General features: G+C 39.7%; 1 protein-coding gene across 2 annotated transcripts in view; it reads left to right on the forward strand.

Moving 5' to 3' along the window:
- Positions 1–10,746: 10,746 nt before the first annotated feature.
- LOC140479693 (KN motif and ankyrin repeat domain-containing protein 4-like) overlaps positions 10,747–18,833 on the forward strand; it is a 79,998-nt gene continuing 71,911 nt past the window's right edge. For both annotated transcript variants that reach the window (XM_072573709.1, XM_072573708.1), the window contains exon 1: positions 10,747–10,921. The gene's annotated coding sequence lies outside the window, so the exon portion shown is untranslated. The remainder of the gene's footprint in view (positions 10,922–18,833) is intronic.

Genomic DNA, 18,833 nt, shown 5'->3' on the forward strand with positions numbered 1-18,833 from the left:
TCTGAAAAGTAGCAAGTTAGAGGGTGGTGTGATCAAGGGAAAGTGACAGGCTTTCCAGCTCAGCTGGTTGGCAAGTCTTGGGTCATGGAGCATCGTCTAAAGTTTAGATTCCACATTTTAGGAATGACATTAGGAAACAGTTCACAGGGTCGAAGTTTGGAACTCTGTTCTGCACACTACAATCGATGTCAGGTTACTTGTTAATTTTAACTCTTAAGAATAACAACAATCTATCAAAGATGGTAAGGGATATGGAGCAGAAGCAGATTTATGGAAATGTCGCAGGTCGGACATGTTTTAATTGACTGAATGTGGAACTGGGTGAAAGGACTAAGTGGCCTACTCCTGTTTCAGTAAATAACTGGGCACACACTGATTTGACTTTTGAAAAGCAGGTGAAAGAGTCAATATTGCAACAGGTTAATGAAGCTAACAGGAACTGGATTGAGGAAGCCATTCCTTCATTGCACTGCCTGTGGGCCAGCTGGAGTGAGTAATAGAGTCACAGAGATGTACAGCATGGAAACAGACCCTTCAGTCCAACCCGTCCATGCCGATCAGATATCCCAACCCAATCTAGTCCCATCTGCCAGCACCTGACCCATATCCCTCCAGACCCTTCCTATTCATATAACCATCCAGATGCCTTTTAAATTTTGCAATTGTACCAGCCTGAGTTGTATTTGCCAAGCCCAACAAATAATTGAAACCACAGAGTCAGGTGACAATTGCTTGTTTCCTTTGCACCCTCCACACCCACCTGTATCTAGATTCTTCCTATGATGTTCATTTCTCTTCCCCATCCATTGCAATTTGTGAGACTGACTTGACATCCGTGCAGTTTTTCTGTTACTTTTAAACCTGCTGCAACATTTTCAAAGAACTCTATTGTTCTCAACCCCTATTGTCTTTCTGAGTACAATATGAAGCCTTATGTTCATTGGCTATTTGGAAAATGTGCGATGGATGTCTAGCTTCTCATCATAAAATTAAACATGACAAGACCAAATGTTACATGGGACAAATTTACATGAGGAAGATGTGCAACCTATATTTCTCTGGTAAGTACTTGAAGAAAATAATCATTCAGGATATATGTCCTTTGTGTTCAGCCTCAATTTTGCATCCATCTTTAATCTCTAGCCATGTACAGTCTATTGCAACACTGAAGGAATCTTTTGTTGTTATGTTTAGGCACAGCAGTTATGCCTAAACCTAGATCTTCAATTCCTCTTTTGATTGCACTTTTAATATGTTACTGTATTTTCTTATAATAACTGCAGTGATTCCTTTCTTGCTTCCTAAATGCTCACACATTTTTCCTAATCTATTTTATATCATGTTTATGTTCAAAATTTTATGTCAGTGGTATTTTCTTTCATTCGCCTCATCCTACATTTAAAGGTGTTCCAATTGTTTTCCACTGAGATGTTGTCGAACAATCCTTCATAATTTTTTGACATTAACTCTCTTCTTGTTTGGTAAGATTTAGGCAACATCTAAACTCGGGTGGTCTGCACTCAGTTAAAAATTGTACTCCCTCTTATCCAGCCATCCTTTGAACTATCTGAAGTTTGGCCTGATGCCAAATGAAGGAATGTTTCAGAGAGTCATTGTTTAGACCCGGCGAGCAGATTAACGGAGTGAAGAGAATCTTGGATTTCAAATGATAACATTTTCACATTTAAATCAAAAACCAGAAGTTTCCAACAATGACAAATGTCTTTCATTCTGTTAATCCTAAGGGGAGATTCAAACATTTGCTGATAGTTTTCTAGCTCTTCTCTGTGTTTGGACAAAGGTCTAGTTTTATTATTTTTCTGCATCTGCTGTCAACAGCTTTTCCCCAGAGGCCTGCAAAATCTGCTTGACAATTTGTTTTTTTTGTCAGCCTCTCTAATGTGGATTTATGGCAGCATATAGCATAGGTGGCTATGGGAGATTATGATCTATACAATAACTTTGAAAAGCATTCTAGCATCATCTCATTTTCGGTGGCACCTTGTTAATCAGGTGTTGTTGCTGTCAACCTTTGTTCAGTTTAGAAATGATTTTCAGATATAATTGTCCAGGTATGGTGGAATACGTTTAGAAAAGTTATTTAGCTTGATAATCGCATTTTTCTGTTACATGGGGAATCAAAACTTTAATCTAACTTCTCAGCTCCTTGTTGCCTCCTGAACAGATGTTAAAAAAAAGAACAAACTTGTATTTTCTAGTCTTCTGGGGAAAAAAGATTTTTTTTCTTTATTCTCCCATTCCCAATTCTCACAGTACACCCTTGCTATGTATTATGAGCATCTATTTTGACGATCCACATGTTGTAGCAGTGTAACCTTCAGTTTGGGAATTGGAATTTTTATATGTAACATAACTGAAAACACCTGGTTTGAGAAGATGACAAACAGACATCAAGCAAATCCAACTCAGTGGGTGGCCAACCTGTTTTTTTTATATGACTCCAGAACCACAGAAATGTGGTCGAATCTCAACTGCCCTTTGGGCATTAAGGAATGGGCAATGAATGTTGACCCAGTCAGCAACATCCTCATCCTGTGACTGAACTTAAAAAAAGGTCAAAGTGGGAAGGAAGAAAATCTTACACAATGAGCTTGCTGTATGCTGCTGTTCTTCTGTTTGCTGAGCTTCTAAGTGAAGATAAGAAGACTCCAAAGGGTCAATAAGAGGTTTAACTGATTTATTTAGTTTCCCTGGAACCAGAGGAAGGCTTGGGGATTGGAAGTAATTAAATCTCTATCTAGAACAACCCAGAAATAACACTTTACAGTGGAGATAGATTGCAGCATGCTTTAATTATAGTTTGGGTTGGCCTCAATATGATTTCTCACAAAGCCAGGCAGTTGAGGGTCTGGGTCCAGTGCAGCATCGAGACAGGCAGAAAGAAAATCTGCTTGGAGTTTTCAGCCAGAAGAAGATTATCAGAAACCAGGGGTATTTTCTGATTTGATGTTATTGAGGAACACTGCGGTGAGACCCATGCTCAAACTCCAGAGTCCACGATCTGGTGGGAGGCATTGAAGGAGAGTTGAAAAGTTTGCCAAGTTGGATGCTTGTAGATGAACCTCAACGAAATCTCACAGTTCAGGGAATAGCATAATTACAGAGGCAAAACTTACACTGAATTCCTGTGGACTGTGGCACACCTTATCCCAGGAGAGATGAAGGGATATTCAAGGTTCTTTATGTTTAGAGGAACTCTTGTTGGAAATGAAAATAGATTGGGAATAAATAAAGTTTTTGGCTTTAAAGAATATATGGATTCAAAACAACAGTGTTAAGAATACAGCCCAGTTCATCACACAAATCAGTCTTCCATCCATTGATTCCATCTATACTTCCTGCTACCTTGGGAAAGCAGCCAACATAATTGAAGGCCCTTCCCACTCTGTATATAGTTGCTTCCATCCTCTTCCATCGGGCAGAAGATACAAAAGTTTGAAAACAAGTACCAATAGATTTAATTACAGCTTCTTCCCCACTGTCATCAGACTCTCATCTATTAGAGTTGATCCTTCTCTGTGCCTTCTCTGCAGCTGTAACCTTATATTCTGTTTTCTGTTCTATTTCCCTGATGCGCATATGTAAGGTATGATTTGCCTTTTTAGCATGCAGAACAATACCTGTCACTGTATCTCAGTAAATGTGACAACAATAAATCAAATCAAAAATTTAAAACCACTTGCTTTATTTAATTCTTACACAGTGAAAGATTTTCTTTATCATGTTAAATCTTGCAGTCAAGTTAACAATTGGGAGTTTTAATTTCTGTTTAAAAGTTGCAGTTTCCATCAAGATCATAATACATTCAACATCACCAGACAAGAAGACATACAATTGTACAGCAGGTCATTTGGAAATGCATGAAATGGTTCTTAATCCCTCTCAAATCTTTTACTGTGTCTGTACTTCACCAGTTTTTGCACCATCACATGGCAATGAATAGAGATTAGTAGGCACAGTATTGTACCCAGCATGGATGCTGTGCCAGATCCTGGGGACCCTATACTCTGAAGCAAAGATTTTTGCCGATTCATTCTGTCCTTGAAGTAAGCTAAAACATCATAATCTTCAGATTTAGTATACAGTTCCCAGTGCCTTAAAATACTAAATACCAAGCAACCACACAAGTCAACTTTGGCAACTTCTGCAATTTTCTTTGAAAAGAGAATTGTGATGGTCTTCAGCCAGTATGCTTCACATTTCAAACTATTTTCAACATCCTACTAAACCATTTTTTGAATAACCTTTCACAATAGTTGGTTTGTTGTGAAGAAATCTTGAAATGTTGAGGTCCATTTTGCAAATAAAGAGTAGTTGTTACAACGTTTGCAGAATAGTGGCATTATGAATAAGCCTTCCATTTAATCAACCATAGAACAAGGAAAATGTGACATAATCTTATGCAAATCTAAATATTTACAATACCAATGCTAGGTTAAATAGGTGCATTTATGTGACTTGCTTATTTGCTAATAGTATCACACATGAAGAAATGTTAAACACAGTCTCCACCTCCTGTGGGAAACTTGGCTGTTGGATGGAAACATGCTTGGTTTAGGAGAAAGTTACTTTTGTAAATATCCGCCTATTAGACAATATATTTTTTTTTATTTTGAGCATTCTTAACACTGCTTTTATTTGATATTACTTTTTCCTTGCCCCTTCAGGCTTATTTTTGTCTTGTAAATTCTAAAGATGTGAATCTTGTAGAATCACACTGTAGCATTAATGATAAATTGAAAAAAAATCATATTGTCCACTGTTCCTATTCTTGTGAAACTCATTTTCCATTTACATAACATTTCAACCAGAGATCTGTTGAAGTACTTTAAATCCCAAGATATGGGTGTTTTATTTTTTTAAACTAAAAATGTTTTTTTTAAAACATCAGCAGGCTTCAAATTCACAGAATATACAATGGGGTTTGCAGCATCTGCATTTGTTTTAGTGGTAACAATAGGACTTGTTTACATATTGTAAATGTGATTTTCTCCAAAATAAATTTGGTGCAACTGCAGGAATATTATTCAGGCAACCTCCTGCCTGAGCCCAGAAAGAGCAGGCTGATGTTATTTGCAGTTGTTGTGGTGCCAAATCTTATCATAGTTTAAACAGTGGATCCCTTGAGCCTGCTCCACAATTCAACAAGATCACAAATGATGTGATTACTCCATATTCCCGCTTCCCATAAATAATTCCTCACACCCTTGATTATCAAGCATCTAGCTTGACCATAAAAATATTCAAAGACTGCTTCTACTATCTTTTGAAGCAGAGAGTTCCAAAGAGTCATGAGTTACTGTGAGAAAACAAGATCTCTTCATATCCATCTTAAATATTTTGGAATAGACGTCAGACTTTCCTATCCTGATTATGCTATTCTGATCAGGACCACACAACATCAGCAGGCTTCAAACTCACAGGATATGTAATGGGGATTGCAGCCTCTGCACGTGTGTTGAGGAGATGAACCACATTACATTGTGGAGCATTTCAATAGTATTTGGTATCCAATTCGGCTTGATTCTGGAGATGGGAACTCTCACAGGACATGGTTTTGAGGTGGAATGGATAGATTGTGATACAATGTACTGCAGTTTGGGACGGTTTGGCTGGGCCAGGGTGACTTTTTCTGACTGTTACTGTTAGGTTTTCATAAGCTCACGTCAGAAGATATCATCTCTTTATAAGATCTCTAAGTACATGTGTCAAAAATGAGAAAATTGGAGAATGGTAATTTCTATTACATTGGGTCATTCTGTACAGACCTCTGCCTCATCTCCCCTGATTCCCTCTCCAGGCAGACACCAAGTTGTTCCGCTATTGGACCACCAACATAATGTGTAATTATCATCATTGTTTTCCTAGTCTGGACTTGGTTTGCTCCTACCTCATCAGTGCTTGTTTCAAGAATCAGATTGTAAAATTATCACAGGATTACTGCTGAAAACTGTAAAATCTTCCATTGAAGGTAGACTGTTCTAAGTTTCACCAGATCATACCATGGTTTCATAAGTCCCATTACTAGATGAAATATATAAAACATCGATAATTGGTCAATTGTCTGTTCAGTTCTGTGATTAAAAAGTACATTTGCCAATTTTCTTTATCGGTTGAGAGTTGAACTTTTTCAAAACTTTACAAACATCCTTGGAGAAATCAGATTCATTCAAATGCAGCAAAATGAGTTCTTGGGTGTTTTCCAGAAATCTCTGCTGATATGTAAATCTGATCTATAACACAGACCAGGTTGGCTTATCAGTAATGTTTATCAATACATCTCAAATTAGATAAACGTGTATATCATTTTGTAAATGTTGTATGAGGTAGTGGTTTTAAAAGAGCTAAAATGTTGAATTTGCATTAAACCCCACCTAATCTGATGGTGTCACACAGTCTTTCGTGGACAATCTGGCACAAAGTCCTGATGGGTGCATGTCTGGCTCTTGACAGGCTTGAGTAATTGTGCCGAACTAGTCATTTTAACGTGTACCTATTGCTATCATACAATAAACTTGTTATGTAAGAGGAGCACATTTTCCCATTAAGAATGCATAGTCAAAATAAATAATATTCTCTACCACTGCTGATTACAATGGCCATTATATTCATCAGGGAAAGGAGATTTGTCATTAGCAGTCTAGCCCGAATGCAAGCTTCCTGTATGGTGACCCAGAGCCCAATACCACATGGTATTCAGTGGTTTTCACAGGTGCTAAAAGATCTTAAGGTCACAACAATGGAGAGAATCCATTCCGCACAGGAGAAAAATATGATTGAAGACAAGGAAGTTTATCACTTTAAATATATTGCAGATTTAAGAAGGTACAAACAGTCAGTCAGCAGCTGAAATGTGTAAACTGACCAGCAGATAACAGCATTATTGGGAACAGCAACAGGGCCAGAACAGCACTCCAAAAAAAACCCTTTACCTTCGACCTGGTAAGAGCTGCAGGAAAAAAAACAGCATGGGCTGGAAAGAGCATGAAATCTAGCTACATCGGGCAGTGGTCAGAGGATGAGATTTTGGGAGTGAGCAGTGACTTTAGGAGTGAATTTAGAAATCCTTGTCATAAGGGAAGATTAATTCTGCAAAACAGTGCAAAAGAGCAGGCTGAAAGGAACAGAAGGGAAAGCGAGTAATTACACTTCAAAATGCACATCATTACCATTGTCGGTATTCTCTGTGAGGCACAAGATCAGCAAATTAATTTATGATGAGGTTTGAGGAACCTGATAGAACAAGAATCTTCCCAGTCTGTGAACACTGTGGTCATTGGTGAGAAAGTTGGGAGAGTCACATGAGCTGGCCAGTGAGGAGCTTCCTGCCATCAAGAACAAAGAATCCATTTTCTAACCAACTGTCGAACGGTGAGGCGAGATTCTCATTAATGAGTGGCCAAAGGGCTGCACACAATGGCTCAGTGTTTAGCGCTGCTCCTCACAGCCTGAGGGACCTGAGTTCAATTCCAGCCTCGGGTGACTGTGTGGAATTTACATGTTCTCACCTTGTCTCTGTGTGGGTTTCCTCTGGGTGCTCTGGTTTCTTCCCAAAGTCCAAAGGTGTGCAGGTTAATAGCCATGTTAAATTACCCTGTGATGCTGAGGGATGTGCAAGCTAAGTGGATTGGCCATGGGAAATGTGGGGATACAAGGATAGGGTGGAGTCTGGATGGGATGCACTTTCAAGTGTCAGTGTAAACATGATGGGCCAAATGGCCTCTAGCTGCCAATTTGAATGCATTAGCATTTTCATTCTTACCTCATCTCACATCATGGATTTGCAGTTTTCCTTTCTACAGCCTCTGGATAGAAACTGGTCACAATTCCAAAACACAAGTAAAACTGTAGTCCACAGCTTGCTCACCGACATCTCAGGACTACAACTGCATACAGCCCCCATTCAGCAGGACCTCCATGATGCATTGGCAAAGCAAGCTGTCAGTTACCCTCACCAATCATAATGAAGCCTCATGTTGTACCTTGACATTGTGTGTCATGAAGGCATCACAAGGATATCAATGTCATGCCTCAGTAGGGAGCACTGAGTATGGAACTATTGCAAATGTACTTAGCACAACAGTTGCCTTCATATTATGGAGACATTGACCTCAACTAGGAGTTCAATTCTGATAGTTCCCCTACCTCCCCGAAATGGTATTCTTGCATTTCACTAATTATGTCCTTGCATATTTGCAGTTCAATTTGTGAATGTGACAGCTTTGTAGTGTTGGCTACATTGATAGTGATGGAACTTGTTTCAGAAACGTCAAGCTCAGGTAGTGTTTAAGTCACCACTGATTGCGTTTGGTTAGCTGACATGGTGGCAATTAGTGCAAACAAGACAATGGCCAGGATTGTTTGAGATTATAATTTATCATGTATATTTTTGGGCAATGAATGAGCTGCCAGTGAAGTGCAATTTGATCCCAGATGGATGACATTATTGAATCAGTAGATGCGTGATTAACACAATTATTCCCAGCATGGACTCAGATTCAAACAATACTATCCACCCCCAAAACAAAGAAGTAACTTAGTCCACCCACACTGCTTAAATGACAGCTATTTTGTGTCATTACTGCGCTGTTGATTTTGCATCATAGCTGGCAAGGTTTCAAGCGAGTGATTGACAGTCTCCACACGACGATTATTCTCCATCCTTCATATTCCCTTTAGTGTTCCTATCTCTGTTTCAGACTCCCTCCATTTACATTTATCCTCCTAAGTAACCACTGATATCCTCAATTTTCCACCAGAGTTTATGGATTAGAGCATTGCTATACCCTACTGAACATACTGCTATCCCAAGTAGAGACCGGTGATAGTGACTTGTGAAAACCCCACTTCCCAGAACTCTCCATCCCCTCCTGTGCTGTATGAAATCTGACCCTTCTATTTTGAATTGTCCCTTTTCACTATAGTCATTCCCTCAGTGATCCAGTCCAAACTTTGAAGTTCCCACTTTCCTCAGGATTTTCCCGAAAGCTAGTGCTTCCAAATAAATCTGTTGGAGTATAACCTGGTGTTGTGTGATCTTTAACTTTGTACACCCCAGGATTCCATGTCCTTCCCTTGTGAAACCCCTGACATTAATGCACAAACCCCAGGACTATCTATCCCCCATCCCCTGGACTGATCTGAGCATGATCTAGCCCAAGAATAATGTCTCAACTGTACTCCCTGGTCTCACTGTATTTGAGCTGCATGACTGACTATGGCCCAATATCTTGACTGCACAGTCAAAGGCTCCAGGACTCAGATAGGACTAATTGCCTGGCTGACTATGGCCAACATTACTGTAATTGAACATACCCCTGACTGACTGTGGAGGTAACCCCTGCAAAGGACTGCTCCCCTTTACCTTTCAGGCAGGGTCATTTGGTGAAGCACATTGAGTGTGGTTACCACGTAGGCTGCTGGCACATGCTGGAGGTGTGATATTGATGTAGCACAGTGCAATGTGCTGACTTGTTCAGTTCTCTGAACCATACCAAGCTGCCTGCCTCTCCCCTGCACAAGAAAACAATGGAAACCACAGAGGCTGGAAATCTCCAAGTAAGCTCAAAGTAAGTGGAATCCCAAAAGTCAGCTAAAAGCCATGAGATATTTATATGCATGAGACGCATACATGTGCTGCATACAAAGTAACCTGGCAGGAGCTTGTAAGTCGTAGGTGTCCTTGAGCAACAAAGTGAGGTGCTGAAGTGCAATCAAAGTTGGATCGAGAGCAGAAATGATGATGTAATGAGGCTGATGGCTTGCTGATGTTTTTTTTTATGAACAGGGAGTGGAGAAGGATGTTGCACATGGAGCACATAGTATTGTTGCGGTGAAGGCAGAATTGAATTGGGACAAGCAATTGGCGAGCTGCCACAGCCAGGTTGTAACTTTGACTGTATTCTGGGAATTGTCACTTTCTAGTTTCTTCGGGAAGGGAAGGAGAATTAGAAATGGCACAAAAATAAGGTGAGTGGGGCTAATATGAGAAACTTATGCATGGAAATAAGGTGGTCCCTACTTAATAGTCAGATTCTGAAGTTGCAGTTTAAGGCTTGAGGGGAAAATTAGGGAAAATTTATCAACACTAAGATGTTTTTCATTCTCACCATATTTTCCCAACTCTTTTGCCATTGCCCACATCGTTCAAGGGAGTGGAAAATTTCACTCTGTATCAATTAATTTGGCAATGCGATTCCAGCAATGGATCTGGCCAATCCACCTTCACTACTAATGGGTAAGATAGCAGGTATATCCAGGTTTATCAGTCACATATCCAAAGGAACACTGTCCAAGGGCATATAATCAATTGAATCCAATATCTTACAATTTGAACAAAGGCACAGCTAATGTTTGGTGGGATTTTAAAAGAATTGTTCAAGAATAATTGAGTTTGCCAGTGAAACAGCACTCACTCCTGTAGATTTCAAGCCCACACACAGCTTTCAAAACATGTAGACAAACCCAAAGAGAATGTCATTTGTTTTTGCAGCTGGCAGACTGAAGTGATTGTCCACTGCAGTAAGTTAGATACAATTTGATATTTTAGTGAAGTTTGGCAATGGAGCTTAGGTACTTAATCAATATCCTTAAACAAAGAGTAACTAGCATCTCAATAGTTAAAGAACTAGTGCTCCATGATGAATGCTAAAACAGGCGTGGTGTGTCTTTACTCATCGGGGGGTGTGTTCATATGACCATTTTTCACAGAGCAAAAACTTTCAAACTAACTTATTCTGTTGACTTTGGCATATTTTGAACTATCCCCTTATGGAATGACATCCTACAGTCTGATGGTATCAGTAGAATAATTTAAAGTGCACTGTTTGGATTAAGAGCATTTTACTTTTGGAACTTGCACTGAACTAACTTTTCTAATATAAGAAATATTTGTTGAAAGGTAAGGAAAAATAATATTCTGTCGATGTTATGTATTGAGTTTGCGATACATTTGATTACAGCTTTGGTGGAATGTGAAATGTATTTTTATGGAACATTAATGGTCCCTTCCTTGCAGGAAACAGCTGAATGCTGCATGTATTTTATATACACAAATGTTGAGCCATTACTTATGACAAACGTTTTTCAAATATTGCAAAGCAATGTCACACAAATGTGGCTGTTAACTGTAATTCTAGAACTTGTATCTGAGTTATACACAAATTCTAACTTTGTTTGAAGCAGAGCTCAGCTATAGACGTGACTAATTAATTTGAATTGAAGGCAAATTCTTCTATTTTTATGAGAATATATAGTTGAAAAACTCATTGTATTAGCAAGTATAGAAAACTATAACCTTTAGGAAATAAGTCTCTGTATGTCAAGGACTATAACCCGATATACAACGTGGCTACTTTGGAGGAAGTCCAAGCTAACACCACTTTGTTGCGAAGAACTGATTATAAACAGCTCAATCGAGACAGATTCATTAAATACAAATAATGGATTGTTTCTGCTGCAGTGCGAAATGCAAATTAATTCCCACATTAAGGTTGAAGAAACCCACTCAAATCTTAGATACAAATTTCAGAGTTTCTAAACCCACACTGCACCACATATGGTGTTTGCATCTAGGCTGAATGTTTCTGGTTGTGTTTATCTGTGAGAGGGCTGAGAACTGGACTGCAGGAAATATAAGCGTCTTTTTATTTCAATGCTGAGAAGCGAGCATCTGTTAGCTGATTTCATGTGTTTATGATGTAAAATCCACTTTCCATAAACTGGCATCAAGTCATTGATTCTGGAATCGTGGAGGCTGTATTTTAACAAAAGGAATATCACAGAAGTAACTTTATTCGTCTGTGAATAAAGAAAAGACGTTCTCCATTTTTAACAAAAGTTATCAGGTAGGGAATAGAACAGAAAATGCTTGAAATACTCTGCAGATCAGACAGCATCTGTGGTGAGAGAAACTGAGTTAAATATTTCAGATCAATGACCTTTCATCAGAATGTCATCAATCTGAAATCAACTTTATTTCGCTCTCCACTGATGCTATAGGATCTTCTGAACATTTCCAGCATGTTTAGTTTTTACTTCAGATTTCCAACATCATTTGTTATTGTTTAGGGGAAAATACATTTATTGTTGAGTCCTCCCCACCAAGCCCCACAAACAAAGCAATACTGAAAAAAGGGAGAAATGGCTAACTTCAACTTTCATTTTCAGTCTCAAAGAGAGTTTCTGCAAAGCTGCAGCTCACTTCAGCTGTGTCAGTAACAGAGCATCAGATAGAGGCTCCAGGGCGATCACAGAGATTAGTATCCATGGCCAGACAAGACGCCAGTTAAGAAGCAATCAAACCATAGCAGTAACTAATGAACACTTGCTTTTTCACAGTCAATGTAGGACTCAATCCTATTTGCTGACTTATGGATTTCCCAAGGAGCATTCATATACCTCTTGTGTAGGAGCCTGGGATGATGTTCTGATGTTGCAAACTACAACTTTCCTCAAATACTACCATCCCTAGCAATGTGAACAGTGAAAATTAATATTATCTTCTATTTGCATGCCCAGCAAATAATTCAATTGCAATCAATATAGATAGTTTGCCGTGCTCACAATATATAGGAGCTAACTAATATTAGGATTAGGAGTAGGCCATTCAGTTCCTCAAGCATGTTTTATAGTTCAATTAGTTCTTTGTTAAACTACATCTGAACATCATTCATCCACCTTTGATGCATATCTCTTTCCAACTTTGCCAAACTAATAATTCAATTTCAATTTTAAAGTTTTCAAATGATCGAGACTTTTGAGAAAGTTTCAGATTTCCATGACCTTTATGCCATCACAGGAAAATAAATACAAGATCAGTGTCGTACCAGCTAAAAATTAAACATCAATATTTATTTATTGAACTTAATACAAGAAGCATGAGTTGAGGTAATATGAATTTATATAATATTGTCCATATAGCACTCACCAAATGAATGTCATGGAGATGGAGTGCTAAGTACGTTCACTCGACTGAAACCAGGAATCAGGGGAGACTCAGAATCTACAAGAATGAAAGGGGATCTGATCGAAATGTAGAGTTTTAACAGAGTTAGCTAAACTTTAGCAGGGAAGATGTTTCCGCTGGGTAAGTAGTCTAGAACGGGATAGGCCATTTTGGACTGAGATGAAGGAATATTTCTTCACTCAGAAGGTGGTCAACCTGTGTCATTTGTAAATATAGAAGGCTGTGGAGGTCATCTCACTGAGCATATTAAAGAAGGAGATTGTTAAATTCTTAGGTATTAATGGCATCGAGGGATATGGAGAGAAAGCAGGAATATGGCATTGAGTTAGAGCATAAGCCATGATCATATTGTTATGGACCAGGCCAGACCCCTTCAACACATTTCAAGAAGGTAGCCCAGACCCTAATGTTTCTAGTTGTTTTGAGCAGGTGTTGGTTGGATATTCCAGGAGTGATGCAGCTGGTCAAAACCCCTCATGTTTTAAGAACAGAATTAATTTACAGATTACTGAATGAAACACAATACAGAATAACTTAACCTATCTGAAAACCCAACCGATTGTCCCAACTTATTGATGCTGTTCCAAATTCCTGCAACAATCCTCATAAACACCCCTTGGCAAAAAATGTAAAATAAAACACAGGGTGTCACAGGGGAGAGAGAGATGGCAGAGAGATTCAGCATGGAACACCTTCTTCTATGTAGCTGTTACTTTTGGATTCTCAGCTAACACCTGACCAGCAGCTCTGAGCGGCTTGACTGCTAAAACCAAAACCAAACCAGAGTAAAACTGAGCTGGGAGAACTGGCCACTCCCCTTTCATTGTATAAGTGCCTTTTTTAAACATAAATCTTCTTCAAGTAGATAAACGCAGACAAAATGGAACCTCTGTCTTTACGATAGCTCTGAAAAAAACCCAAGGACAACCTAACCTTGTTAAAGGAGCAGCATCACCACAATATTGAATGGTGGAACAGTCTCAAAAGATCGAATTGTCTACCCCTGTTCCTAATTTCTATGTTTCAGTTTTGACTTCAGCTACTGATCACTACTGATACCAAAATAATCAGAAAGCAGTCTTGTTCATTTCAAAAATATTTTTGCCAAACTTGCTCTTCTAACTCCTTGCTTGGCAAGTGAATATTGACCTTCAGTCTGATGACTCTGAACTGCTCCCACTGGTGGATCGCTATAATTGGCAAAGATCCAGTCCTCTTAACTTTCCATAAAAGTAATAAAGATGTAGATTACACTAAAATGAATGCAATGTTATCACCATGAAGCACAATATGGTGTCTTTGTAACATACAGACGGGAAATACACTAGGGCTGTTGGTTTGTTTTCTCAGCGGCAGTGTCCTCTGCACTCCAACATATTGTGCACAATTTTACAACCCGCCATCTCCATTAACACAAGACTGAAGGAGAACCAACTAATTAGTGAACAGATCAAGTTTTTACTGCAAATAAGACAAGCATCGGATCCATTTAACCCTTGAATTAAAAAAACCAGAAATCATAGCAGGCCAGCAAGTCTGCACTTTCATCACAGCCCATGAGCTGAAAGAATAACAAGAGCAGAGATTGTTCAGTTCAGTAATTAGCTAGTTTATGCAAAGTGGAAAGGTCCCATGTTGCCCCCGGTCTTGCTCAGATAGCTGATCTCAGAGTGGGCAGCTAGAAGGATGTTATTACCACAGCAGCCTCGAAACTGGGGAGAGAAAAATCATCCTCCGCTGGGAATTTGTCCCACAGAGATGTTGTGGAGCAGCTCGAAGCAGCTGTGAATAGCCTGCTCACATTGACAGCCAGGCTAGCTTGTCAGGCATGTCTATCCAGAGGAATGGGTTATCACACTGTAAACCAAACACAGAATCAATGTCAGGTGAAGGCAGAGGAAAAGGCAATCTTTGGAGACAAAATAAAGCTTTTTTTTGTGCACAATATGTTTAAACGTTATGGCACATTATGTCCAGAACGTATTGCTTTAAATGAAATGAGTGACAGCCCTCATCATTAGGCAGCACGGTGGTACAGTGGTTAGCACTGCTGCCTCACAGCGCCAGAAACCCGGGTTCAATTCCCACCTCAGGCGACTGACTGTGTGGAGTTTGCACATTCTTCCTGTGTCTGTGTGGGTTTCCTCCGGGTGCTCCGGTTTCCTCCCACAGTCCAAAGATGTGCAGGTCAGGTGAATTGGCCATGCTAAATTGCCCATAGTGTTAGGTAAGGGGTAAATGTAGGGGAATGGGTCTGGGTGGGTTGCACTTTGGCAGGTCGGTGTGGACTTGTTGGGCCGAAGGGCCTGTTTCCACACTGTAAGTAATCTAATCTAATTATTATCATTCCCTGTTAAATGGCATCACGGGGTGTCAGATTTCTTTCAGTAATTCACTTGTGGAATACTCCTAATAATGCATTAAAATAAGAGCTGATAGATCCAAGTCCCTCATTATTACTTATTTTTGTAATCCCACCAACTAGGGATGAAGAAAAGAGCACTGAAAAAGTCAATGCAAATCTAGGCAATTGTATTTTAAAAGAAAAACTTCAAACTGATGCAAATAGTATTTGTAAGAAGAAATGTTTTGTGTCTACAGTGATTTTGAGTTTTATTACTGAAATGTACTGGTCTCACTTCTTTTAAGGAGAGAGGTTGTGAACAGGATTTTGCCTGTGGGTTTCTGAACTCTATAGTCAGACTGAAGTTTGGGTCAGAAACCTTATTGTGTGGGATACAGGCACTTGTTGTGATTTTCCCTGGGTCCTCTAATTGATGGCTAGGCTGCAGGTTTGCAACCCTGTTTTTGAACTCCCAAAATGAGATGGCCAATCAAAGGCCTTTAGCTGCAAAACCACATAGAGTTATAGAGATGTACAATGTGGAAACAGACCCTTCAGTCCAACTCGTCCACACTGACCAGCATTACTCTAGCCCCATTTGACAGCATTTGGTCCATATTCCTCTCAACCCTTCCTATTCATACATCCAATCTTTTAAATATTGTAATTGTAATCACCACCATCACTTCCTCTGGCAGTTCATTCCATACACATACCACCCTCTGCATGAAAAAGTTGCCCCTTCGGTCCCTTTTCAATCTTTCCCCTCTCACCCTAAACCTCTGCCCTCTAGTTTTCGATTTTCCTACCTTGGGGAAAAGATCTTGACTATTCATCCTATCTACACCGCTCATGATTTTATAAACCTGAATAAGGTCACCCCTCAGCCTTCGACATTCTAGGGAAAATAGCCGCAGTATATTCAGCTTCTCTTTTTAGCTAAAACCCTCCAACCATGGCAACATCATCGTAAATCTTTTATGAACCCTGGAGTTTCATAACATCAGATGAAATAGAAGGTAAGTAAGGAATAGGGTTCTTCTCAACTCTAAAACAGAGGGTATGCTTTTCAGCCAGGTCACCACTGTGGGAGATTGATGGGAGTTCACTCCTGTACAGGGCCCAGGCAGGCAAGGCCTCAAGATCTGTCCTGGGCATTCCCATATCTGGGCAGGCAGCCCTATTGTCACTACCCACCCCCACCATGCTGCCCTCTGCAAAAATGGCCCAAGGTGAGCTGGAGTCAGTGAACCAATCCTGGACCCAGTGAGGCTGCAAAATCAAACCATGTGATCTCATTCAACTATAAAAGCAAACATTCCTGGAAAATATTGGTCTGCATCTGGAAACAAACAATGATTTATGGTTTTGGGTGTAACCCTTTTTCTCTGAGATAAAACTGGGAGCTTAATGGAAAATATTCCATAATTGAACCATTCAACCTAATTTATGTTAAGCATTGCTTTTAATTTTTTTTAAATTTCCCAGTCTATGAGCAGCAATTTAATAAGGGTTTGAAGAGGTCTCGAAGAGGTATCCATTACTGTTTACAGTAAAGGCACTAAACTCTTGGCATTTCATCTGTGATATCTTTGGAGACAGATGGTTTGAATTCCCTACTGGTTAGAAAAGCCCCAGAGTAGCGCAGTAGAAAATGCCTTCTGGAATAAAAGTCAGCAGGATTCAAATTATAACATTCCAGTTTGCATCTCCTTCCTTTATCGTCTGTTCTGTCTGACTGCTGTAATGACAGCTTGATAGTTATGCTGCAGTCTCATAACAAAGTGGATAGACTGTGCCTTTTTGGCTAAGGGACAAAAATGGTTCAGGGCTGAGATATTCTGCAGTGGGGGGCAAGGGAGACAAAGCATTTAAATCTTTCTCCATACTTTTCTGGTTAGAGGAATTTGATGAACTCTAATCTCACTACAACACTGTAAAAAGAATAGCAGCACACAGTGTTAGCTCTCACATTATAATTATCTTGATAAAGTGTCTTTTATGCTACAGATTCAATTCCACTTCCATATTATTCCCAACTGGTGTTCAATCTGCAAAATTCATCTGTCTTTGCTAATTAGCTCTCCAATCCTTTTTCTGTATATGGTAAACAAAACTTTGAAGGAACATTTCATTAATTTAATTGTGTACTGCAGATTATTTTCTTAATTTATGATTACAAATCGGGAATATTCCAGGTTTGATCCCTGGTCTGTGCTGCATTACCCACATTTCAAACCTATCTGCCAGGCCATGACCAATGAGCTGAGGAGTTACATCCCCAAGGCATTTACCAACTGATGAGTCACAGTCTTTACTTCTCCACTAAACAGATGGCAAGGTCATTTCCCAAAACTGTCAATGGTCCCTTTTAGAATTTGCATGTAGGATCCTAATGATGCCACAAGGACCAGAATAAAGAGTCAGGGCAATGAATTTCATGCTGGCTGGCAGTCAAAAAGACCTACAAAAGTAAGTTGCCAAGTATTTTTTTCTCTCTTCCTTCAGTGTTGGGATGAGTACCTGCTATGGCTCCACACAATAAGGCTTTGGCCTCTTCTGCCATGATCTCACCTCTTCTGACCACAGGGAAGGCCTGCCAATTGACCTCAGGGTGAAAGTGAGGACTGCAGATGCTGGAGATCAGAGAGGTGCTGGAAAAGCACAGCAGGTCAGGCAGTATCCGAGGAACAGGAAAATCAATGTTTCAGGCAAAAGCCCTTCATCAGGAATGAGGCAGGGAGCCTCCAGGGTGGAGAGATAAATGGAGTGGGGGGGGGGGGGGTGAATCTGGGGAGAAGGTAGCTAAGAGGTAGCTGACCTCAGGGACCTACTTGCTTAGCAGATGATCCACCATGTAATATTGCACAACTTCCAGTCTGAGATAGTTGCAAGGTTGGTTGGTGACTTTTAAATGAGACCCAGAAAAGGCAAATTTTGAATTGACATTGAGACTCATCCTCAAGAAACTGCCCCATCCCTCCATCCCAGATTTCAATAGAGTGCTATTGCTGGCCTTCTGTGACCTATTGATATGGTTTCTGTTCCAATGACTCCTTATGAATCTAAACCTATTAGAGATTTTCCAGGTGATGGTGTCCAGGGGACCTAATAATACCTCCCTTAACTTTAACTAACTACCCATTAACTCGATTCTCTGTCTTTTATATCGGTGGGTTATTCTTCGGAGGGTCAGCGTGGACTTGTTGGGCCAAATGGCCTGTTTCCACACTTTAGGGATTCTATGATGACCTCTATGATATCCTAAACAATCGTTGAGCAAGGTCAATAATTTTCCAGGAACTTGTGGAACATTATGGAAAGCCATCTGGAAGTCCGTCTAAATTCCATCCACAGACATTCCTCAATTTATTACTTCAGTTACTGCCTCAAAATGTAGAAATGGCATGTTTCCTTGAATCAGTTCAATTTACAGGAAGTGCTCAATCTCTCTACCTTCAATTATACTTTTTCGATAATTTCCCCACACCAGATTTTGGA

Source organism: Chiloscyllium punctatum, chromosome 7, assembly GCF_047496795.1.
Source record: "Chiloscyllium punctatum isolate Juve2018m chromosome 7, sChiPun1.3, whole genome shotgun sequence".
In the NCBI taxonomy this organism is placed as follows: Eukaryota; Metazoa; Chordata; class Chondrichthyes; order Orectolobiformes; family Hemiscylliidae; genus Chiloscyllium; species Chiloscyllium punctatum.